Raw genomic sequence first — 26435 nt, forward strand, 5'->3', positions numbered from 1 at the left:
TCAGTGCAATTCAGACATTTCAAATCTATCCAAAATCTCGAATATTGTGAATTGGTAGCAATGACATTTCATTGAAAAAAAAAATGGACTTCAATAATGAGAAAAATACCAGCATTTAAAAATACCATTTTTTTAAAAATATCATTTTGATGTTGGTGGAACATTCGAACAAACATTGAATTACTTGAAGGAATGAGAGAGCGAAAATCGTAGATTCTGGACTCTTCGTAAAACGAGACCAGACAGTAAATGAAATGGGATGATGTGAGTAGCAATGCACTTCATTCTGTCTAGTTCCTTCTTGGACGAGTGGTTTTCGCGCTCAGCTACCAATCCAGTGGTGCGAAGTTCGATACTCAGCGCGGCCAACGTGGAATCAGAGAAATGTATTTCTGGTGATAGAAATTCATTTCTCCATATAAAAAGCTGTTGGTCCCGTTCTTAGGTGACCAATTGGTTCCTAGCCATGTAAAATATATATAATCCTTCGGGCCAGCCCTAGGAGAGCTGTTAATCAGCTCAGTGGTCTGGTAAAACTAAGATATACATAACTCTTTTTAAATTCATTCTGCTCCCAAAACGTTGTTAGCATAAGGATGAAACAATAGATACCATTCAAGTGTAGTTGACTGAGCTAAACTTTCAATTGTTATCATTCAAACGACAGATCATTCAGCTATAACTTACTTTTTCTCTCCATTCCCCATCTTCTATTGCATCGCCCATCTTTCATTGCATCCCCCCCATCTTCTACCCCAACCCCTCATCTTTCCCATCTTCTACTGCACCCGACATCTTCTCATCACCCATCTTCCATCCTTTGGGTTGCAAACTTCGTGAATATCTGTGTGGCCTACCTGCTGTATTTATTATTGAAATAGACTCATTTATATATTCTCATTTAAATATATTCATTTATGCATTCATTCGCTTGTTTAATTACATACCTCAACGAGCTAGAATATATTTAGGATATATAATTATCATTCTCTGCTTCAAGTAAAAACATTCGTTCAACGTAAAACGTTCAAATAATTGCCGTCATCAATGTACCACTTTAGGAAAGCACAGTAAATCTTACCATTTCAGCACAGTTTCACTTCCACTAAACAAAAGTACTTTGGCAGAACCATCCTGGCCCTGCCTTCTTTCTGTAATAGACTTCCCTTCATGGTAACAATGCATTTCATTATGTAGGGGGGAAAAGGCTCGCACACATACGTACGAACATTGTTCACGACGTTCACGCCCCAGGTAACTGCTAGAAACCAGTTTCAAGGTCACCTCTACAATCACTCTCATGGTGACAGGACGAAGGCACTGATTTGCTAAGCCAGCAGACTTGATCAAACCACCTCAAAGAAAGCTGTGAAATCATTCCTAAGCTGTCGCTCGGACCACTCTGTCTCTAGGGAAGTTAAATTGCTGATTCTCTACATTCTAAGAAACGTCATAGAACATCACATTATATTATTTCAAATATCTCATAGCAAATCCCCCTCTTTTGTGTTACAGATAGCTCGGCCACCCCTAGGCTAGCACCAGCCTAGCCATAGCTCACATAAAACAGCTTATATATAATATTATATATATATATATATATATATATATATATATATATATATATATATATATATATATATATATATATATATATATATAAAACACATTGGCTGGCTCATAAACACTATGATACCTGCACGTCTCAGGCAGCATAATGTAATGTCTATCACACATTATCTCCTGCATATGGGCTATAATAACAATTTGTTGTAGAAACTTTTCCCAATCTTGAATTTTCGAATCTCCATTTTTGTCTGCAACTGCAACTTCACAGAATCGCGAAACACGCTGTAGAAAGGCGAAACGTCTCCCAGTGGAAGACATCTGACGACTTCTATAGTCCAAAAGCGCTGTAGAACCTCGTAGACTCATAGATTCTCTTTTATGTGGGAACGAATCCCTGGGCGCGACAGGGATTTGTAGGTGAGAGGCGGCGTTAACTCATATCCTCTCGTGGTAGCTGTGTGGTTGAAGTTGCTTCACTGTACGTCCTGACTTCTGGGTTCCAAGGTTCGCGCCGGGAGCCGACAAAATTATTATCAACTAAAAATTTCCCACCAGTTAACATATATTACATATAGCTAAGACGAGACCGATCTGCCCGGGTCACCCAATAATTTGAGACACTAAATCAGTGGTTCTCAACTTGAGGGGCTTCAGCAATGTCCAGGGGAGGCGCAAGCCCTAGGGAAAAATGAATAAAAATATTCTCTAATTATATTCGTTATGCTCTTCACAAGAGTGAGGAACTAATATTCAGAAGTTTATGAAAAAATGAAAAAGTATCACCTTATAACATTACTTTACTAGAGTCTACTGCTCTAGTTAGGCTCGTTGGGCTTACAATGTTTTTAGTTATTGACCTCCCTCCTAATCCCTCGAAACCCCTTCACTTTCTCTCTCTTTTTTTTTTTTTTTTAAGTCTGAGAGAGAATTTTACTCACAGATGTAAGGGGGCCGTGAAGGGAAGGACTGACTCTTAGAAGGGGCGTGGTCATAGTATAAAGGTTGAGAACCCCTGCACTAAATAATACGTTAATAGTATACGGTTTTGCAGCACCTACATCCTTTATACCCTACCATCATTATATTAATGCACCTATGCACACATTACTACATTTCATTTCACATAATTTACTTTCACCAAGAGTTTCAGAAACAATATAATAAGTATGTTAAAATATGAGAAATATAGCAAATTAAAATATTTTCTAAAAGTAGTCTAGATGGTTGCGAGGGGCGGAGCCAAGTGGCCCATCACACTCAAATAATGGTAACTCAACTAAGTTATGCCATAAATACAAATCCTGTAGTACTAGATTAGCATATCCAGTAATGTGTTCTTAGCATAGATTAATTAATAAAATAATACCTTTGCAAAATAGATGCTTTGATGACTCACACAACCCACGGCTATAAAACCTGGAGTGTAACATCTTTGTGACTAGATTCGTATATTATGGGTAATACTGGTAATTATAGTCCAGTCAATCTAGAGCAAAAATAGATGCAGCCAGGCACAAGTTGGTAGAGTAGTGATTTACGGTTTCGTGATCCTTGGCCACATCCAAATAACATGAAACGTTTACCATTATTTAAATAATGGATCCAGGTGATTTAAGATGGAAGACAGAACGACAGATGGAGAGAGAGAGAGAGAGAGAGAGAGAGAGAGAGAGAGAGAGAGAGAATACAGCTGCTTATAGGATAATGAAAAAGAAGGATATTTCCGTCTGAATAATATTGATAGAATAGTCAGTTCCAACAATATTTAAGGCTTTTTTAACATAGATAGAAATAACGATTTAAAACAATACTATAAGATAAGATTTCATAATAATTATTTACCAAAAAATATACAATAACATATTTCTTAAAGCAGGTCTCAAATATATCCATCAGATTAATAACTAAAAGGAATAAAAGCTCTCTCTCTCTCTCTCTCTCTCTCTCTCTCTCTCTCTCTCTCTCTCTCTCTCTCTCTCCATAAACTGTACGCATTCTCTCTCTCTCTCTCTCTCTCTCTCTCTCTCTCTCTCTCTCTCTTCTCTTCTCTTCTCTCTGTCTTCTCTTCACTCTCTCTCTCTCTCTCTCTCTCTCTCTCTCTCTCTCTCTCTCTCTCTCTCTGTCCATATATTTGATTTGTTATTGTATTTCTCTGCCTGGTTACCGTAATTTCCCTCCTCCTCCCATTCGAACCATTCTACCTATGTACTGGTTGTTTGAACGAAGGCCACCATTCAGGGCAAGAAGGGTATGATCTCTCAGAGCCAAGTTTGGCGGGGCGACGCCGGTTTTGTTGCTGGCTGTACAAGGAGGACTTGTCGGTTTGTCGAAATTCGAACATTGCTTTGGAACAATATACGAGTATAACCTTATATGTTTTTCAGTTTCATTTTATTCTCCCGTATACTATGAAAAAATAAATCTGTCATTAATGAACGGAAGTCCACCTACCTGAGAAGTTCACACTCCCCACTCCCGCCCCCGCCCCCCGCACCCCCGTAGTTACGTAGTGATTTGGCAGTTAACCGGAAGTGCGGGCTGCCTTCCAGGCGACAGGTGAGTTAATCACCTGCTCAGCTCGAGTCGAAGTGGACGTCTGGGTGTTAATGGACGAATTCCTTTGAAGCTTTAAAAAAAAAAAATCAATTCATTTGGGAGTTGTTCACCTTAAAGGTGATTCTGGGTGGCAAAGGTATTTTTAAGTTTTCGTCTCGCATTGGCTGTTGGCGCCTACTAAGTATTCAAAATAGAGAGATTGAAAGTCACGTAAAAGCAGGTACCTAGAGTTCTGCTGTGTGAAATGAATGACAGCTGCTAAATCTTGATAAAAAGTAATGACCAGTTGCCTACTATTCGGTTCCTATTTGTCAGTATGCACAGATTCTGAATCATGAGACAATGACGATCGTTTTCAGAAATTGGTCAAAATAATTGGATAAGACAATTATTGTCAGTATTGTTGGACACTATTGAATGATATTTACATATTTTTCCAGTTTGGTGGCTAGAAAACATTAAGTTATCAGAATATTCAAAACCAGTGTTGTAGTGTTTGTGAATAACATAAAAGTTCTTGAAAACAATACAACAAACGACATTCATCAGCGCTGTGTAGCTTACGGAGTTATACAAGACCAGTTTCTCTGTAAACTGGTTATAGTCATCTTGTTTCCGAATACGTGATTAATGTGCTGGATTTCTTTTCTTTTTTTTAGGACAATGTCTCCCTCCAAAAGCGAAGGCCATATCGATTGAAAGTCGTTTCAATTCATCAATGATGACGATTTGATACAACTCACTGTTTTTCGATAGATGAATCAAGTCTTTGAGTCACTGAATAAAACCAGACAAAAACGCGTAATAGATTTCATTCACGGTGCTAAATCCGTAGCATACAGCATTCTTTAAATAGGTAAACCCAGTCCCTTGACAGAAATAGATATGTCTGTACTTCAGTTTTTTTTTAATCAGTATCGCGAAATCGGTATAAATACAAACGATTAAATACAACCTTGAAATCTATTTGTAAACACAACCAGGTGATTTCGTTATCATATTGGAATCACGAAATGATTAGGGTAAAAACATCCAGAAAAATTAATAGGCAAAGTTTTGAATTTTGGAAAATTTACAATAAAGTGCTTGAATTGTGTCAGCTTCGATCCAGTTGTGTAAAGTAAATTTTGTATTGTAAGTGTAAGTTGAGTTCCTTGAAATATAACGCAAAAGCAACACTTTTAAGCAAAGAAAGGCTATAATTCTTGAAGAAATCGGTTTTAGCCTTCAAGTCGTTCGCGTAGACGCGAAGTGGGTTGTATCAAATTGGCTTTGCAGTTGTATCGAAACGACTTCTTAAAGTTTGAATCGAAACGTCAGAATAGAAACCAGGAACCAAATTCAACACCGAGACATCTAAACTGACGTCGAGGTAGAAAGCTAATGAAATGCATGACAGGGCAGGAATCACCAGTCAACCTCAGCAAGTCTTGTATCTGGTTACGTAAATTAAAAAAAAATGTTTGTCGACAACTCAAGGTTTGATGCGAGTGTAAAAAAGAATTTACATTACGTATAAATGCAAAAATAATTTTTCCCATAAACTCTGACGTTACTGAAGGTTTTTATATGTTTTTTATTTACACAAATGTTTATGTTAATAAAGTTACACAGGTCTGAAGTGACTTTTAAATAGTTACAGGGTCAGGAACAATCTTAAGAACCCAGGTCAATTCAAGCTCGGCCTCCGATTTCGTAATAAATATTAGGTTTAACGTACCGAGTATATTTTAAATAGCTGCTCATCTTATACATTTTATTTGTTTGTAAAACCTGTCTGTGATAAGTCGATATCCAGTAAAGTGAGCTTTACAGGAAGGTATCTTTGAAAGAGATTTGATCCTGTGTGTTGGACTGTTCCAGCAGTATGTTAGCTGCTAAAGTGGAGAGTTGTTTCATGTGCCGTATATTTCCGCGTATAAGACGACTTTCAGATAAGACGAGGCCAAAAATCATGGCAAATTTACTTGAATTTATCTCATATCCGTAGTATAGAACGACTTCTAAATTGCAAATCGAAATGTTTAATGGAGATAAGTGATTATTTGCAAAAAGTATAGTGTCATAAAATAATTGTAAAAATGCCATGAACGGTACCGAAGATGATTTGTATATCGACGACGAAGCTGAAGTCGACTCCCCAGAACCAGACTGGAATCCCTAAGATGGTGGTACATGTGATCAATCTTGTGATAGTATGAGAAACCTTTAATGAAAAATTAATATTTTCATAAATGTTATTACTACTGTAATTACACTGCTATTGAAATTTCTTAAAAGTTACCGAAAGATAAAGTTTGCTGTCAGCGCAACCACAACTCGATGATTACATTTTCTCAGCTGCGATCGCATAGATAAATGTTTCTTTCATTTATTTCGAGTTATTCCTCAAATAAGCAATTTGTTATGAATATATGCCAATAATAGATATGGTAAAATGGTTTTATTACCTTTATTATCATTTCATTTCATAAAGTGAATCTTTATGTATGTTGGTGGTTAGGCTATAGCACGAGGCCGAGGCTAGCCTACAGATACGCATCTTAGAATTCAAGGGTTAATCTTTAGTATTGCAGTATAAGACGACCCCCAATTTTTAGGGGGGAATTTTAGGATTTAAAGGTCGTCTTATACGTGGAAATATACGGTATTTAGTGCTTGGTCATGTCTAGATGTGGGAACAAGGTGTTTTTCTAAAGGGGTCGGACTTCCAGTAAATAACTATCCAAAGCTCCAAAAATATTGGAATACTGAAGATGCATTCTTTTCAATCAAGACGGTTCATGAAAGGCAAAAATTTCATTTTCTAGTCAGTTCCAGCAAATGACTTACTATAGTAAATACAGAGAACTCGGATGTAAACTAGAAAGTACAGGGAGCCTTGCATGTAGGAATTAGATGGAATATATATGAACATAATAAGTCATAGCCTGAATCACAGATTTCTAGAGAATTATGGCCTAAGGTATGTAAGACACCCAGAGACTATTTTGTACAACTAATAGTAGCCATTTACGTGAGCTACTTGCTATTAAGAAATGAGCGATACGAATATATATAAAAAAAAGATATTGATGCTTTATCTGGGAGTTTATATACCAAAGGTGGTATAATTTGAATGTTTCTATACTATTCTTACAACTTAATGCACTGGAAGACTTGGCTTAATAGCTTTACTTATAAATTGCAGAATACTGGTGTGGCATCTGATTTATTGTTGCCTCTTTAGGCTGAGAGCTCAGAAGAATGGAACGGGTCACAATGAAGAACTGAAGGGAATGCCTTATACTCTAGTGGACTAAATACAGTTTGTCATCTGGATCTTGGGCCTGTAAAGGTAAGAAATCGATCAAAGTTTTGAAATGCTCCACTGACCAAATAAAATCTTTCATTAATATGTCCTTGACTACAGACATTTCACACTGGTCTAAAATGGCCCGTGTTCTCTTTGTGCCCCTGTTAGTAAAAGAAACCTAGATTTAGTATGCTTGAGGCTTGGCTTTTAACATCAATCTTTCATATTAGTATCTTGTATGCAATAAGATCTGAGCGTAAGGTGATGTCATAACTTCTTCCTGATCTCTTCAGGAAAGTGTGTGCAGTTTTCAAAGCATCAGCGGAATTACACTCAAACCTCACCTTTGGAATTCCACAACTAACTTTAAGAGAGCACCACATTCTTACGTAACCAAGATTGAACAACGTACTAAAATGTAGACAGAAAATTGCCTTATAAACCTGCAAAGAAAGTGCTAAACATTCGTTGAGGGACATTGCTGTCTTAATTTCTCTTGGCTATTAGAACTAGGATAGGGTCGAGTTAACAGTAGTATTGTGCAAGGGTCTCACCAGGCAAAATAGTCCACTGACCCAAAGTCGAGTAACAGTTCATCTCTGCCTCTTGTGATTTTTATATGGGAAATTTAGAAGTCTGTATCAGAAATGGCGCAGTTCACTGTGATTCAGGACATACGTAATTTATCACTTAACCCTCCTACTGGTGTGATATCTTAGGATACTTCCACATTTATTTCTCATCAATCTGATGTTAGCCATCAGGTAGCTCAGTATCATTCGAGATACAGATACGTTTTTCATGCTTTTAACTCATACCGGTATAATATTACCTAAGCATTGATTTAGCCTACTTGTGAGTTCAAAATCGACCAATCTATAGGATAGGAGATATCTTGCTCAGGTTTTCTTATCACTTGAATATCAGAGGTCAGTTAGCTAGTCATGTTTGAGAATAAACTTTATTTTCCACTTTGAATTCCTGTCTCTGTTCATTAAGTAACTGAGTGTTTCTTTATATATACTCAGTTAATTTTCTTATCAGTTTAACAAAAGCTATGGGATACCTTGCAATACTTCGTTATGCATACCATTTTTACGTAATATTCATAAGTTTATTATGCCAATTTAATATTAACTGCCATCTCAATATTTTCCAGGATATATACGTTTTTCCTGTTACATTCTCTTATCAGTTGAATATTAGCTGTCAAGTAGTTCTGTATGTTCCCAGATACATAGTTTTGTTTTTACATGAATCTGGTACTGGTTTGATTTCTTTTTGCAAGTAGCTTAGTATATCAGGATGCTGTACATAGGTCATTATTCTTTATGCAAGATTCACTGGTTAAGCATCTGCTATCAAATAGCTCAGATAGCTCAAGTTTTCTCTCTCTCTCTCTCTCTCTCTCTCTCTCTCTCCTCTCTCTCTCTCTCTCTTTGTTTTTACTACTTAAATATCTCACGAGTTAAATACAAAGTTTTAGTAAATTTTAAATCGGTGTTAGCAGCTATCAGTTACCTTAGTGAGATTAAAACAGTAGGTATATATCATTACTTTCAGTCATTATCTTGAAGTTGATATATGATCATAGCAAAAAGCCTATCAGTTAGAAATAATAGGTTTTCTTGGTTTTATGGGATATCTTCGCGGGGGTCAGCATAATTAGGAATAGTTATGTGGAATAAAACCTGTGATATATTAGCCTTTAGAGGAGAGTTTCAATTTTCGGCGAAAGCACAAATCACTCCTGGTGTTTTAGCTCAATAAGTCCTATAGTTATTCTTCCAGCATAGTAGGTACTTAGAGTGAAGCTTCTTATATATTCCTCCACGGTTTGTGTCTTTGATTTACATCAAGAGTTCCTTCAGAATGACATTTGTATTAGCTTTGAGGTCTTGGGTGATTGTAATATTATGTATAACCCCTAGTAGTTATTAACTTAATTTACTGAAACGACTTAGTTTAATATTAGGGAGAGTTTATCGTAGCCTGAAGCATTGACTCATTTGCACTTATAGCATGGGATACTTTTAGTTTATTAGTGTCGTCTCAGATTTAACGACAATTGGACAATTTGTCTTTATATTAAAGCGATTATACTATACTATTTGCGTTTTGTATGAAGCTTTGCCATGAAAATAATGCATCTTGCTTAACATTAAACGTAAACCAATGAAAAGTTAAATATACTGTATGAACGGGAGATTATCTTATCAAGAGCATTATCTACATAGTGTATCTGCATATTTCAAGACACTGCTGGCACATGAAGGTAGCGAAATGAAGAGTTACTCATAGGTTTGGTATAGTTTTCGTATATATTGTAGATAAGTGATTTATTAAACTCAGATTCAAAGCCTAACTTTGAAGGGGGAATTCTGAACTACTAACAATGGTATTTTAGGTAAATAATTTGGTCAGTCTCTAATATTTTTTATTATTATTTATCCTAGGTAAATGAACCAATGTACGTATTTAAATATTAAATCAGTTTTCAGGTAAACTAATTCAAAGCTTAACTTTGAAGGGAATTCTGAACTATTAACAATGGTATTTTAGCTAAATTATTTGGTCAGTCTCTAATATGTTCTTTTAAATACCTATTCGAGGTAAATGAAACAATGTACTTAAAAATTAAAAGAGTTACTTCAAATGAGATTAGGTATCAAAAACAATGATGTCTTGGGTACATGAACTAGTGAACTCGACTGTGCCCCCTTTGAAAGGGAGTATTGGCAGAGATACTTCAAGTATACGAATGAATAAACATTTTCAGTTAAAGCTCATTCGTCTTCATGTTAAATTGAAGGATAAACTCTCTAGAAAAGAACTGAAATCTTCTTTAGAACTAGTCAATAACATGTTCACTGAAGCACTAAATGTTTTCCAGAATTCTGTTACAAGAAGGAAATTCCTTTCTCAGTGGACTTATTAGCTTTCAAGAATGTTGCTACTTAATTCATGCACTTTTTTTATCTTATTTTTATTCATCTTTTTTTTTCATGTCTTGTGAGTCTGAGTTAGTCACAGATGTATCTTTACTTTTAAGGTTCTCAGAAATGGACTGATCTTCCATGAAAGGTATAAACTGGGGTAGGGTTAGGTTAGAGAATTTGAACAGCGAAATGGAAGAGAATGAAGGGATTAAAAGTAAAGGGGCAAGGTAGTATCCGTTAGTCAGGGATTTTTGTTTTTACTCATTCTTATGAATAGTTATCAAAAATGAAATCTTAACACAAGTATGACTCAGCTTAGAAACTACCTTCACTTAGGACTGTGTCTGTAGTTACATTTTAATTATGTATTTCCTAGATGCTGATGGCTTGGTTACATTCTACTTTTATATTTCCTAGATGCTGACAGCTTGGTTACATTTTAATTATATATTTCCTAGATGCTTATGGCTTAGTTACATTTTAACTATATATATCCTAGATGCTTATGGCTTTGCTACATTTCAAGAATGTATTTCATAGATGCTTATGATTTGTTACATTTTAATTATATATTTGCTAGATGCTGATGGCTTTCTTAGCGTGAATTGTCCAAGAAATTCACGCTCATTACTTCCGAGTTATAGGTTTTGTCAGATCTAGAATCACAGGTTCTACAGTGTCTTAACATAAGGAGATTTTTTAGGTTAAGGTATATTTTTTCTTAAACTTCTTTCATATAATTGCCATTGAGTTAAAGTACTAATTTGATTAGATCAAATTTCAGGTAACTATTATTGTTAGAATTTTAACTCTGAAATTCGAACAATGGGAAAAATTATTGTAATACCAAACTGTATTAATGTTATTGTAAAAGGATTCTGTATTTCAACTTTCTGCTCAGTTCTCATCTGGTATTAGCCTTTAGCTAAAAAGAAACCAAAAAAAAGCTTTGGCTAAGTTATTACCTTCTTTAGATCATAGGGCAGCTAAGAATACCTAAAATAATTTTTAGAAGACACTAGTGGCATCGAGAAATTCAAGAAAATTGTTACACCAGGCAGACAATCCAATCTCGGTTTGAAGAACTCTGAATTTGTAGACTCATGGTTAAACAAATTTTCCCTCTTGGCTACTCGTTCTCAGGACTCTGAAGTGACAGTTTTTTTTTTTTTTTTTTTAGTTTTTTTTTTTGGAATGCTGTTAGCCACAGAAACAGGATATTTTTGTAAAATCGTTTTAATAACTATTTGCATCTCGGCAACAATTCTGATCCCTTGAATCACTTGGAACACTTGGCAGACGAAGCCCTGAGTGTTTCGTGCTGCAACAAGACCCACACTTTGTTGGTGAAGCACTTGCAGCACACTTTGCTTGAAAGAACTCTCTCTCTCTCTCTCTCTCTCTCTCTCTCTCTCTCTCTCTCTCTCTCTCTCTCTCTCTCTCTCTCTCTCTGTTTTACTGAGGTAGTTCTGCACATTTTGTGCTTTGCTGAAGTCTTCACATGGTTTTCTAAAACAATAATTGTACAACTTGCATGCTTTTCCGAATCCCCCCCCCCCACCCCCCCCCCCCTCCCCACATTCCCACCTCCCATTTCACACCACTTCCCCACAACTTCCAACCCCTTCCCTACTCCCAAACTCCCCCACCCCCGGCACAAGCATTCCCCCAAGCACATCACATAACCTCAATGAGTTTTCGTCATTGCTCCTAGACACACATGGATCAGATACCTCGCTCTACAACATATTCACCTTTTCGCACTTCAGTTCTCTTACCCTGAACAGTTCTCTTACTCTGAACATTTCTCTTACCCTGAACGCATTCACTCTTAAAACATTGACAGATATATGCAGGGGTTCCATAATCATTGGCGTTTGGATCTTCTATAGACTACCAGGGTTTGAGATGGTGGTCATTCTTTGTGTTAAAGTTGCTTTCTTTCGTTCAGCATAATGCATTTTCTATGGTTTTTCTGTCGTGAATGTTGAGAAGTGCGTGTTGGATTGTGATTAAGTTAGAGAGGTTTTTTTTAGTGCTGTGTACAAAAGAGAAAACTAGAGCAGTGTCTATAGAAAATAAACCTTTAATAAACTGTTCATGTTTAGTTGAAAGAAAACTAAGAAATGTTGTTCACTGTTACGAGACGTAAGCTGAAATACAGAATCTCTCATTGCATAAATATTGTGTAGATAGAGAGAATGGAAATGTTTAAAAATAAAAATAAAAAAATCCTTGGGTCAGCAACGCAATGGCCCGGAGGAGGGAGTGTCACCAGTAGGAGGTATACAGCCAGTCGGTTACCAACTTCGAAGCTGACTCAAAATACTGTTTTCTAAGCTGATAGCTGATTGCTGCGGTGGTAAAAGATTATATACTTCCATTTGCGTTCTCCCTGATGTCTTTTTATTTTCTGTGTCGCGTCTGTAAAATGTTAGATGCTTTTAAATATCAAAATATAACTTTTTATGTACAGTAACTCTAAAGAAAGTGTTGTTGAGATTACTACTTAGACAAGCCTTGGTCTGTTCACTCTTACTGTTGTGTTGTATAAAGACAAATGCTTGCTTGGCATGTTGTGTGTAGTCATAGGTGTACTAACCCTATAAGGTTTTTACCTCCAGCATTTTGCATCAAAAAATGTATGATGTACAAAAATATCTCCAGTCCATATTTTCATACTTGTGAGGAAATCTTTGATTGTTGTACATTATTACTTTTTTTTTTGACATTTCAAGATGGATTTTCTCTAACATCTTGTTATAGAATCTGAGTCTTGCGTAAAAAATTTTTGATATGGAGATTGATTCTGTCTCTAGAGTATTTACGTATAAAATTGTCTTTTCTTCAATCTGTCTGACTGACTAAAATAGCTTCGTACGTGTGAATGTCAAAAGTGCTCTATATGCTTGACTTCAAATGCTTCGATTATTTTCAGAGATAACGTCTCATTTTGGGGAGACATTTATTCTGAGGCGTCACATTTTGCTCCTAAGTTAATTATTAGATTCCGGCCTTAAAAATACTTATTAGAGCATTCATTTTCTTGGGCTGAATTTGTTGGATTTAATTGACTGCACCACATTGTTTTTATACGGTAGTTTACAGGAAAATGATTTATGTATTGAATATTTATATCCTGTCAGATGTCTTACAACACCTAAAGTAAGCCTGTCATAACACTGAGAAAGTTAAAAGTCATCCTTTTGTTCACGTATGTAACAAAACATTTTGATTACATTTCTGGCACATGCCGCCGTTTCGGAAGGTGGTACCAAGCTTGGGGCTCAAACGCCTTCTCGTCTTATGCCTGACATTTCATTCGTGTACCTGAAATAAAGTAAGAATACCACGATGGCCATTTTATAAGTCTGTGTGAGAAACGTTACACAGTCCATAACATCGTCAGTTAATTATATAAAAAAAAGTGGGTGTGTGAATGTTAATCATGAATTGATTAAAGCTAAGCTATTTGACAAATGTAGTGTTTAATTAACAACCTGCCTTTGATATATTGGAAAAGCTTGCTAAACTATGACCAAATACCTCACCAGAAGGCATTCTTGGATTTTGGGAAATTCAAAAGATTTATTTTCTCTTGTCATTTAATAGGATGAGGAACCTCATTTATTTCTAGCTTAACTTTCCTATGAAAAGCTTAATAGATATAAAAGTGGGTTACTGAAAAGCTTGATAAAATTCAGATGGATTAGATCCTCTAGAAAAGGTAGTTGCCTTCTCTTGCAGAATTTACAGAAACCTTTAAATGCTAAGTGCTAATGTAGTTTACGATGGTTCATATCTTCACAGGTTCTTAAGTAATCATTGTACTAGTTTACTGAGCTTTGTGTTGGATCTTGGAATTGGAGAAGCTTGCCCCTGGTGTGAGGTAGTTATGTAATAATGGCGTTGTTTTGGAGAGTTTTGGCTTTGATTGAATGTGAGAAGGGATTTGATTCGACTTTGTGGGTATTGAGAGGTATAACCGGTCATGCGTTTCATTGTTCCAAAATTATTGCGTTAGTGTCAATTGATCTTACGATTAATATACCTGATCTCGGGTAACTTGTGTTTTGACACTGGTCATGATGTATAGGTTAGAAATTTAACTGGTTTCACATTGATTTGCAACTTTCTAGTTTTCAATGGAATTGTATAGATGTTTTTTATAAGGTCTGACTTATAAGGGTTGTATTATAACGGTGGAAGTTTACAGTATGTGCAATATAACTTAAATATGTCTGTTTTCATGATGGTGGTTTGTGTTTCATTCCAGTCCTTGCTCGTGGTACTTTGAAATTCGAGGTGCTGTTTGGCGATGGCAAAGTTTTGTAAAAGAGAAACTTAAGGTAGAAGTGTGGTGTTTTATAGAGTATTGTTGACGACAAGTTTGTTTTCGTCAGCACTAATACTAAGAGGGTGTTGACAGATGATTTGGCACTCAGCACTTTGTTTGTGAAAGCGGATGTTAGGTGCTGACAGAGGATTTGTACTCAGGATTTTGTTTGTGAACGCGGATGTTAGGTGCTGAATGAGGATTTGGCACTCAGCACTTTGTTTGTGAAAGTGGATGTTAGGTGTTGACAGAGGATTTGGACTCGGCACTTTGTGTAAGCGGATGTCAGGTGCTGACAGAGGATTTGGGACTTAGCATTTTATGAAAGCGGAGCTCGGTATTCAGATAGCTGCTTGCCTTGCTTGTGTTAATTTGGACGGGCGTTCTGGTGCATGGCAATAGAATAAAGATTCGTCGTCATTAGCAAGAGCTGACTATTATGATATAAAGTTTAATGCCCTGAATGGTGTTTGAAAACAAGTCAATGATTTAGGAAAAATGTTGGTTTAAGAGCAACGGGGATTCAGATCTCCGTTCTTGCTAGATTTTCGGTTTAGAAAGTCTGCTAGTTTATGATAGATTTGGTTTCTGGGAAGTTTGTTAGTCTGTAACACTTACACATCTCACAAACTCAGGTTTAAGGAAGTTTCCTTGGATATTTTGCATTCAGGAGTGGTTTTTTTGTGAAGTTTATTATTGTGTGATACTTTATTCTTTTAAAAAATCTTTTAACCTGTGAAACGGAGTCTGTGAAAGTCTGATTCTTCTTGGCACCCCTCCCCTCCCCCCCCCCCTCTCTCTCTCTCTCTCCTCGTCTCTCTCTCTCTCTCTCTCTCTCTCTCTCTTTCTCGTGTTCGGGTGGTCTATTAGTTTATAATAATTTTGGGTAATATTCTCCCTATGTAATTCTGGTAGTTTGTAACATTCTTTAATATGCAAAGTCTATGTGGTGGTTTTATTTTCATGCAATCTTCTAGTTTATGTTGCTTCCACTTTCATATAGTTTGTTAGTTTGTGGTGGTTTTTTGCCTTCAGGAAGTCTTTTAACTTGAATAGCTTTGCCTTCACAAAGTCTGTTAACTTCGTTACTACGGCTTTAAAGGTCTGTTAAATATTTAACGAGGTCTGCAACTTTGCGTTTTTCGTAGGTAGTCTGTTAGTTACTGTTCTTTTGTTCCTTATAAATCTTGCTGGTTTGTATTTTTGTCTGTAGAGAGTCAGTCTGTGTGTAAGGTTTTGGCTAAGAAATCTAGTAGTTTGTGATTTATTTGGCAAGAAATTCCTCTAGGGAGTTTGAGTTGGCTGTAATGTCAATTATTTTCTGTGTATGTGTTTTTTATTATCTATAAAGGCTGTTAGGTGGCAGTTTTCTCTACCAAGAAGTATCCTAGTTCGGGAGAGATTTTTATTATAATATCCATTAGTCTGTGAATCCTCCTTAGGCCTATGACGTCTTGCGTCTCGTATACTTTATGCTCAGGAAGTTTTGCCCAAAGAGTGCTTACAATGGGGGTGTGTTTGGGAGAGGTTTTGCCTCTCTGAAGGAGACTTTGGCATAAAAAGTGACAGTTTTACTTGAAAAGTTTTGTTATGGGTGGTTTTCACCGAGAAATGTGTTTGTTAGAAGCTATTCCTATATTGCCTAGGAAGTGTTATCACTTCTGTAGTTCTTTGCTCAGAAATTGTTAGCTTGGGTGAGTTTTTTTTGTAAAGTCTATTTATTCAAGGGAGTTTTACTGTTTTAATTGGAAATTATTAGGTAATGATTTTTTGGATTGCAGATCTGTTGGTCTGCATGATTTCTGGCAAGTTTTCCGCCCAGAAAGTTAGTTTTGCTCCAAAAGTTTTGGTTTTTGGCATGAAGTTTGTAAGTTATTTTGGCCTGAAAAGTTTGTAAGTTTGGGATTAATTTTGTTTTGCACAAAAATGAAGTTCATTTTCCTACAAAGGATGTCAGTTTGAGAGCCAGAGTTTGCCCAGGAAGTGGAGACTTGCCTAAAAAGGTTAATTTGTATTTTTCTTTTTTACTGGAGTCTGCTTGTTCTGTTTACCATTTTTCTGCTTAATAAGGTTTCTATGTAATGTGTGATTTTCATGTAAAAAGTGTCGTTTTCGGTAGAGATTTTTGACACATAAGCGTGTCAGTTGGGGGAGTGTTTTTACCAATAAATTACCTGTTTTCTTCGCCCAGGTGTGCCAGGCTCTGTGTGTTTTTGCCTAATAGATCGCACAAGAACAGAGGTTTAGTATTCTCTTGGAAATTTTGGATAGCAAATGTGACTACGTCGTCAAAAATGAGATAAAGGGTCAAACTTGAACAGTGGTTCTCAACCTGGGGGGCGTCAACCCTAAGAAAAAATTTAAAATTCCCCAATTATATTCGTTGTTCTCTTAGCAAGAGTGAAGAACTAATATTCAGAAGTTTATATTAAAAAAAAAAAAAAAGCAAAGTACCGCCTCATAAAGTTAGTTTCCCATAGTCTACTCTGATTAGACTCGTTGGTCTTACTATAGCTAGTTCACTTAAGGTAGATTCTTGGATGAGCCAAATGCTTACGAGACGTTTGTTTGGAGGCCACTGATTGGCTGGTACCGGGAGGTAGGCAGCTCCCAGCCAATCAGCGTCCGCCAAACGAACATCTCGCAGGCGTAGGGCTCACCCAAGAATCTACCTTAAGTGAACCAGTTATAGGTTTTGTAATCATTGACCTTCCTCCCTATCCCTCGAAACCCCTTCCCTTTCTCTTTATTTTTTTTCATTTGCGTTTAAATCTGGGAGGGAATTTTACTCATAGATGCAGATAACCAACTCGTAGAGGGCCGTGGTAATAAAAAGGTTAAAAACCACTGCTTTAGTGCACCCTGAAAGCTAACGAAAAAAAATGAGGTTACTTTAACTAGTGCTTTGGTATTAGCATTTTCAGAGCAGGTCTTCAAATGTAATGTCTAGATTGAGAGCACTGAAAAACACCGTAGTTTGTCCTAACCAGTTTTCATTTGTTGGCCATGATTGTAGCAGTGGCAGCCTGGTCTATTGGTCCAAATGGAAAGGCAAGTTTCTGGTGTCTTGTAGCCTTGGTCTGATGAGCGTGTGGAACGGTGATTTGAACGTAATATTCTATTTAGATATGAAACGGCAATTCCCATTTACAGACAATTTTGCGTTACGTGGCCATGTTCTGATAATCAAGGCAAAAATGTATTTGTATTGTCTTTTATTTGGTCAGTTAAAAACGGCTGGTTTTCGTAGCCTTATAATACTAGGAGTTGGAAAACTTAAGAGGAATTATCCCACTTCCAAACACCCAAATTCATGCTGGACATGTCTCCCTAAATACCTGTTAAAGTAGGGTAATTTCTCTCTCTAATTACCTGTAAAATAAGTGTCATTTCTCCCTAATTAGCTGGAGACGGGATGGATTTTTGTAGGACGTATCACACACAACTTAAACTGGCCTGGTGGTCCACGTTAGTCCGACCTGCTGTCCTGCTGGGGGAGAAAGAACGGGGCAGGAGGATAGTAGCTTTGCACGTCTCTGACCATTTACCTGACTCAATCACTTACATTGAATGGTGTTTTAGGCCTATAAGACGAAGTGGTTTTTTTGGGTGAGGGGGGAGTGCTCAAAAGCACACTTGTTCCACCTGAAGGCATTTGGGTCACTTGTCTGCTTTTGAGTGGGTTGTGTGTGTGTCGATGTAATTAAATGCTTTTGTTGTAACGAAGACCGGAGGATAAGTTGTCATTTGAAATAAAGCTAATTAGATATTGTATGGTATAGTTGTGAAATTCCTCCCGTCCTCGAGTTCAGACAGACATCTGAGAATATAAGTGAATATTCCCGGGAGGGCAGGCATCCGCCACCGGTCCCGGGACGGGCGGGCCGGGCCCACCGCGGGTCCCGGGACGGGCGGGCCGGGCCTGCCGCGGGTCCCGGGACGGGCGGGCAGGCGTCCGCCACGAGTCCTTGGATGGGAGGGTCGCCCCTGCCACTGGTCACGGGACGGTCGGGCAGGCGTCCACCATGCTTCTCGGGACGGGAGGGCCGCGGGTCCCAGGACGGGCGGGCAGAGATGTCCACCACGCGGGCAGATGTCCCAGGACGGGCGGGCTGGTGTCCGCCACGCGTCCCGGAACGGGCGGGCCGTGCCCTCCACGGGACCCGGGACGGGCGGGCAAAATATTAGTGAGATACATGGATCATCTACTTAAGGAACATTATAAGCAACAGTCACTTGAATTATAAGTACTTACGCCTAAAATTATCTGCTACATCGTAAATAAAAAAATGAAATACAACCTATTCCATGAAAAGCAAAATACAATGTTATTAGAGCCAACACAATGTACGAAGTACTTTTCATTCTTGATGGGAATAAAATTGCTTGTATTGTTCTGATTTTCAAGCACGAAAAAATTTTTGCCATATCCATGCTGTTCATTGATGACACGAAAATTTAGCGGTGTTCTTAATCTCCATGTTCACTCAGATGAAGTTTGTGTTTTGACGTTTGGGATGCTGATGAAAATTTTCCTTCCTGTCTTCATTACTGCATGCCATATCTACCTGGAAGGAAAAATCCTACTTTAGTATCCAATGCATAATTGCTCCCTCAACTCTTCACTGACTTTCTCTTTCAAAATTAACTCTAGATATTAATATATTTTCGTGGTACTATTAAATGTCTGTCTACAAAGATTTCAAAAGATTTAATTCTCTGAGACCAGTGCTTCAAGAGTTGTATGCTGATGTTGCCTATACTGAGGGAAGAAAGAGAAACAAAAATGTAGACAAATGAGATGGCCGGGCATGCTACTTAAGTATCGGAAAAGGTTCTAGGGCAACTGAGAAAAGTTTCAGATCAACAACTGACCCTGGCTTTGGGACAGAGAGAGAAATCAACAACAGAGGCTGTTGTCTTCATTAAGAGGTCAATACAGAAAGAGGCTACACAAAAGGAGAATAAAAGAAAGAGGGGCGCTGCAGGATAAAGATTGAAATGTCATGAAAATAAGGAGCAACACTGACAAAAAGCCATGATAAATTAGATGTTAACCAATTATCATTACTGTTATGACTCTTATTTGGTTGGATATCCGGATTTGCTGTTGATAGAGAGATGTTCCCCGAAGTCACTCTGCCTTGTTACCAGAAGTCTTATATTCTTGCACTTCAGAGCTATTGAAGCAAACTTCCAAGCTGTGATTTAAATGCTGGTATGTGCTACCATGATTACATAAAGCTAAAATTCTACCTCGTAGAGCCAGGAACCATTGTTCTTTTACCCAAGTGAATACCAGCACTGATGGAGACCTATAAAAATCTTTACAAACAGCAGGCTTTAACCACATCAAGCATAACAACAAGTTTCTCAGTCTTGTTTATGGGGACACAAGGACCTTTCATCCTGTGTGACGAGAGCTGGGTGATAACAAGGAATCTCCCAGAATACATTAAAAAAAAATCCTACAACATGCTTCTCATCATTGAAGGCTACAGCCCAATCATGAAACATTTCAATTGGCTGTGGGGAATGGGCCCTCCAAAATGTCTTAAAACCGAATTAAACTTATTTATAGCAGTAACTTACAACATAAAATGGCCAAGTTTGAAAGACAAAATTGAAAGAACAAATGTAAAACATGAAAATGCAATTTTTTCTTCTTCAACATAAGACAACTGCAAAATTCTTGAACTGCTGAATCTTGGATGAAACCAGATGGAGAGCAATTCAACATTAGGTACTTCATATAATGGCAAAAGAAGGGTCATCAGATCTGCAAACAACAAACACACTATGACATTCACCTCTATCCTGCACACACTGTTCTATTTCCAGGTCATGAAAGCAATTTGCAAATAATACTAATTTTCTGCCATTTATCCACTTTTTTTCTAATTCTTGTAACCCCTCTGATCCATTGTTTTAACATGCTTCTAACTAATACATAGAATTGCAACGACAACTGTCCTTTTTTTTTATTCTGCAAACATTGCTCATAAATCAATGTGACACCATATTACATCCAGATTTCTCCTCTAGGAAAAGCTTTCATTAAAGCATAATCTCACACCATAAAATACAGATTAAATCTATGAGTTAGTCATACAAAGCATCAACATATATCATGGAGTACTTATCTTTACACCTGTTCTTAGTTCTCAAATGTCGTTAATCACAAATATTTCGTATTCCACAGAAATATGTAATAGTACCACAAACATATTTACAAAACATATACACTTCAACTGAAAGGCACGAATCTTACCATGTGGGTTTGGCAATGCAATCCAAAATCAGTCCACGGACCTTGAATTTTCATCCCATCCTGGATGCCCAGGCAAAAAAATTAAGAAACATTTATCACATCAAATACCTATTATGAATAATATTAAAACTGTAATGTATCTGATTTATTACATGCCTGTTTGTCCCCACCAGACCTGGACAACTTAGAATATAATAGGCAAATATGTCAGGAGCAAAGTATGTACAAAAGTTCTGACAGTTCAGAAAAGTATAAAACCATCAATGAAACTTACTGCTTGAACATCTGGAGGTTTCCCACACTCCCAGAGTTCGTGGCTGGAGGTCACCTTATCTTGTAAAATTAGGGGAATTCTACACAATTTCCTGCAATTACAACATTCAAAACTATTAAACATACAATGTATAAAATCAGAACCATTATAAGAGTAATCATTAAAATAATCATGAATGAATGTAATACAAATTTGCTTTGACCTCTCATCCCATAAAATGTTGACACGAACATTTTCTGTAAAAACTTTTCCCTTCGTATATTAGCTTAATTTAAGAGTACAGTATTTGCACAAGTTTTACAAAGCATAACTTATATATATATATATGGAAAAACACAGCTATTTCTATGGTTGGATAGTGGGAATACAACTCCACTGTAATATCACACCAATGATAAGGAATTAAATCATTTTTACCACTGCTTGCTCTTCACCACAACTCAACCAGCCAATTGTGCACTTAGTATTGAGAAGTCACACGACGCTCATGCCTTTCTGCTTTGCATACAGCTGAGGATGGTTTTGAAACAGACTGTTTGGGATAAAACTAGGGTAAAATTGATGTCTACTATCCCGGCCTAGTCGCCACTAGTTGTTCGACCAGAATATCTACTGTACTCTTTATAATTTTGTTCATGTTTATGCCTTTTATGTATGTCTACAATTTACCATCTTTACGTTTTTATATTCATCTCCAAGGGGCTGGTACTAACAGGGCACCCATATTACACATAAACTGGTAGTCTAGTTACTGAACTGGGAAGGACCAGTAGTAGTCTTCAAACGAACTGGATATTGGTACGACAGCCGTATTATTGATTACGATAGTTATTAGTACTGCTGTGAATTGCACATGCGCTAACCCTTGTTTACCGCCTCAGCCATATCAGTGACAGCAAGGAAATGACGACCTACTATGAGATTCAGGGCCTCTGTAACACGGTTTTTTCGCAATAACTTTTTATCTATGCATTTCATAAATATAACGCTTATTCAGAATACATATTATATCAACACATAAATTTTGAGTGTATTCTGCACTACGTAGGTTGAATAAATTTGGTACTTATAATGCAAAAGTGACCTTTTTTGAAGACGGGCCAACTTACTCAGAGAAAAGGTTTCGAACGCACTCGTTACGTAACTTATGACATCATTTCTTCCCTCTTTCTCGATGGATGATTGGCTATACGTAACGAAGGCTAAACCTCTGGCAACAATGACATACAAATTTAAATACAAGCAAAGCAGTACACCTTTCTGAACTCTGGAACCTCCCCACTGATAATTGTCATAACTCCCAAAATAAGTTTCCAAAGAAATTACAGTCTACTTTATAGGTCACAATCAGATTGACAAGATGTAGGGAATAGTTGGTAATTACCAAAAACATAGTAGACAAGATGATTTGATAACTGCTATATCCAATGTCAAGCAATTTTTATTTATTGGCTATCTACCTATTTACTGAAAAAAAATAGCCGGTACCGTATATTGGCTTTAAACCTTCACCAATAATTATCGTCAGAATGGTGACTTCATGAGGCTCCACCCACTTTCGCCTCGTTATAATTCCGGATAACACTGAAGGCTACCATGGGCATTGTTGGATTAGAAAATTTAACTTCTGGCTATAAAAACTAATTTCTCGAGTAGTTGTAAGAAGTGCTAAATGATCCTCAAGGATCCCAGCAGTTGGTTTAAACGTTTAATTCATGTATATTACTGCTATACTGTTGCGGCACTACTGCTACAGTAGTATTACTACGCTAGCACCCACATCTATGTATTGTTCCGCCATTCATAAAGTCTTTGGGTTTCAGAGCCGATGGCATTTCTGTCTGGTAGATGGGCGGGGCAACATTTAGTCAGAAGGTGTTTGTTTACCTTGCTTACGTAATGAATGTTTTTCGACTCTTGGCTCGTAATCATTGGCCATGGCGTCGGCTAGTTCATTTTTACTCTATAAAAATCAAAACTATCGGGTTTAGGTTATTGACAATGCTGACAAAATTTGTGTGTGGTTGTAAAATATACATATGTCAACTTTCAGCTACATCCGATGCTTTGAGAAGGAGCAAAGTCCAAAAAACCGTGTTACAGAGACCCTGAATCTCATAGTAGTAACGTGAACCGTGTAATAATACATCAGATTTCCCTGAAAAACAGATGTTTTCAGGTTTCAACAAACTGAAAAAGGCAATAGACGTCTATGAAGAGTCAAACTTCCATAAACTGTATATCCGTAGGTCACGAAAGATTGAATCGGCCCTGAAAAGAGCTCCGAAGAGGAGATTCATTGAAGATTTAAGCTTAACTAGTAAGTTAGTGCAGCAGTCAGTAGTGCATCCAATAAGGGAAATATGCTGTTAATATAGACCTTATTTGGATGATTACTTACGAGTGATTAGGCCGTTTACCAGAGGATCTACTTTGGTAGTTTTCCTTCCTACCATGAATACGGCAGAGCACGATTTCTGTGTACTTCAAGTTTTCTTGGAATCTCCTCTTCGGAGCTCTTTTCAGGGTCGATTCGATCGTTCGTGACCTACGGATATACAATTTCTGGAAGTTTGACTCTTCGTAGACGTCTATTGCTTTTTTCAGCTCGTTGAAACCTGAAAACATCTGTTTTTCGGCGAAAACTGATGCTCAGAGGATATTTAAAGAAGATATGAAGATAGATTAGTTTAGTTTTATTTTTCATGTATATAGTCAAAATTTAAGTATATATAAGTATTATTGTGATTTTTTATATTTTCATTTGGTGCTTTGGTGATGACAGTATGGTGCTTCACTTTGACATTTTGAATTGAACACGTTCAGCGAAACAATTCAGTTCGACTATTATTACTACTGTCGCTGATCTTCTAGTGCCGTACCTATAGCTCTTAGCAACAGTGCACGGCAACTGCTGCATGATTAGCAAACTACCGTACCTACAGCAAGTCAATAGCGCAATACGGCACCATGGACAGAATCGGACGTACCCCCACTACACTATGTTATTTGTACGGCAGGAAGTCTGAAATTGACGCATGCGCAATTCACCGCCGTACCAATATCCTGTGCCTCTACCAAAACTAGCCTTCATAAGGTGGCATTCAGATGGAGTCATCCCTGTCTAATACATGGTAATTTATGAAAGACCATGGACTTACCATAGAGTATGGCAGCCTACTTCGTGGTGCCATATACACTAATATAACAGCCCAAATGACAGCCTAATTGCAAATTAGACACTTATAAAATAACACCCCTATCATTATGGCCTACCTAAACACTGTGGTCTTCAAGGGCTATCATTTATGGGTTATACTTATCCCAGCATAATAATCAGTATGAACATTTTCTTCAGTCGGCATACTATAAGGCTATGCTGTGCTATTCAGGTTCAATAACACCTTTACATTCACTACCATAACATTCCCATAAGAGCTGATGGAAGTAACCCAATAAAAAGACCCTACCTAGCCTCTAGAAAGGTGCACTAATAAAACCCCTCTTGAATTTACTTCTGAAGGCCCAGGAAAAATCCCACTCCCCATCAAAAACACCAAAGGACATTTCCCCTACAAAATCATACAATACAAAAATAATAACAATCACAATTAAACTTAATATTGTCCAGTAAAGAGAGGGGTTTCTCCCAGCTACACATGACATTCGAACCAGAGGGAAGGGATTGTTTACATCCTGTCACTCGGGCTATGGGGACCGTTCAGCCAATCAGAGCGCAGGGCGGCAAGAAACCAGCTGTGATTGGCTGAGACTTCTCAGCTGCTCACAGCCTCTAGAGAGACGGCCAGAACACACTCGCCCCACATGCGTATGAACTGGAATTTGACGGAGTGAAAAACGAAACTGGAATTTGACAGCGAATGAAATCGAAAGTTTTTAAGTGACTTTGATCTACTTAAATGTTCAACCCTGGATAGGAAACACCCAAATTTATTGTTATTTACTGGCATTCACGTCCACGAACAAATGAAAGTGGCTGATTATGGCCGTTATCATTAGGCTACAGATATATGATAAATACAGTCCCTGACCATCTGTATCATCACCATAAAATAAAATATGTATCAAACTCAAATTATTTGTGTGATTTCTGGGTGTTACTATAAACCTATCACCATTCTTGAATAAGCAGTTTCATTTATGCCTCAAAAGCCACTGAATTTCTCCAGCCTACATATATAATTAATCAAACTCACTTGTTTCATTTAAAAGCACCGTAATAGGCAGCGACTGAAAGTTCCATGAACACCCGCTTTGTACGTCACCGAGGGAACTAAGCACCAGCCATGAAGAATTTTGGAAACAATAGCACCATTTATGCCTCAAAACCACTGTACTTTCTCGGCCTGGGTATATATAGGCCTAGTCACAAGCACTGTAATAACTGACAGTTACAGTTCCGTGAACACCACTATTATATGACGAAAGGAAATACAGAAACAAACGGCACACTGAACTGAGTTCAACTAACAAGTCTGAGATTCCTGGTTCCTAAGCGCTCACTCCACACAGTTGCGGCCTGCGGGCACACTGTACTGTTTTTGAGGTGAAAAGCTTGATTCCGTTTTAGTTGTTTACTTTACTCACTATTTAGTTTAACTTTACTTTATGTTACTTCAAAATGTTTATCTTAATTCGTGTCTATTCTCCTTTTTTTTCTTTTTGCAACCACAAGTGACCACTGACAACGCAAACATTCTTCTTCTATTAGAATGTCACAGGAACTTCAGAGCGGGAAATTTAAAAACACAGTCTTGACCCTGGGTTTCTTAGACTTTAAAGTTAATCTTATGATAATCTATAACAAACATAATAACTTTCAAGCGCTTTTATTTCTCCTTTCTTATCACTTTCGTTGCTTTGCGCGCTGGAGGAGATGACACCCAAGATTAAGTCTAGAAAGTTAAATGAAGGTTCGAGTCTCTGAGAATGTCCATTGAGGGGATTCATAAATGAAAGTAGGCTTGAATAAACCATATGTTTATTTCATATTTTGTTATGAAACCTAAAAAAAAGTATTACTAAACAAAGGAAGGAGAGAGAGAGAGAGAGAACCTTGGATCCTTAAATTTGTCATTTATTTATGATATATGGTAATAGTTTATGTAAAGACTAGTTACATTGTAGATTTTAATGTTGTTACAGACTGAAAAATCGGAAACTATTGCCCTAGT

At 37.3% G+C, this 26435-nt stretch overlaps 1 protein-coding gene and 1 long non-coding RNA gene across 2 annotated transcripts in view; one reads left to right on the forward strand and one right to left on the reverse strand.

Moving 5' to 3' along the window:
- LOC135200423 (cuticle protein AM1159-like) overlaps positions 1 to 26435 on the forward strand; it is a 41287-nt gene that overhangs the window by 12018 nt on the left and 2834 nt on the right. The window lies entirely within an intron of this gene.
- On the reverse strand, positions 19172 to 25706 carry LOC135199876 (uncharacterized). The gene is made up of 4 exons (XR_010311143.1): positions 25458 to 25706; positions 21241 to 21331; positions 20967 to 21026; positions 19172 to 19263 (listed from the first exon to the last, which is right to left on the reverse strand). It is a non-coding gene; the product is annotated as an uncharacterized LOC135199876 (long non-coding RNA).

This window comes from Macrobrachium nipponense, chromosome 26 (assembly GCF_015104395.2).
Source record: "Macrobrachium nipponense isolate FS-2020 chromosome 26, ASM1510439v2, whole genome shotgun sequence".
Classification (NCBI taxonomy): domain Eukaryota; kingdom Metazoa; phylum Arthropoda; class Malacostraca; order Decapoda; family Palaemonidae; genus Macrobrachium; species Macrobrachium nipponense.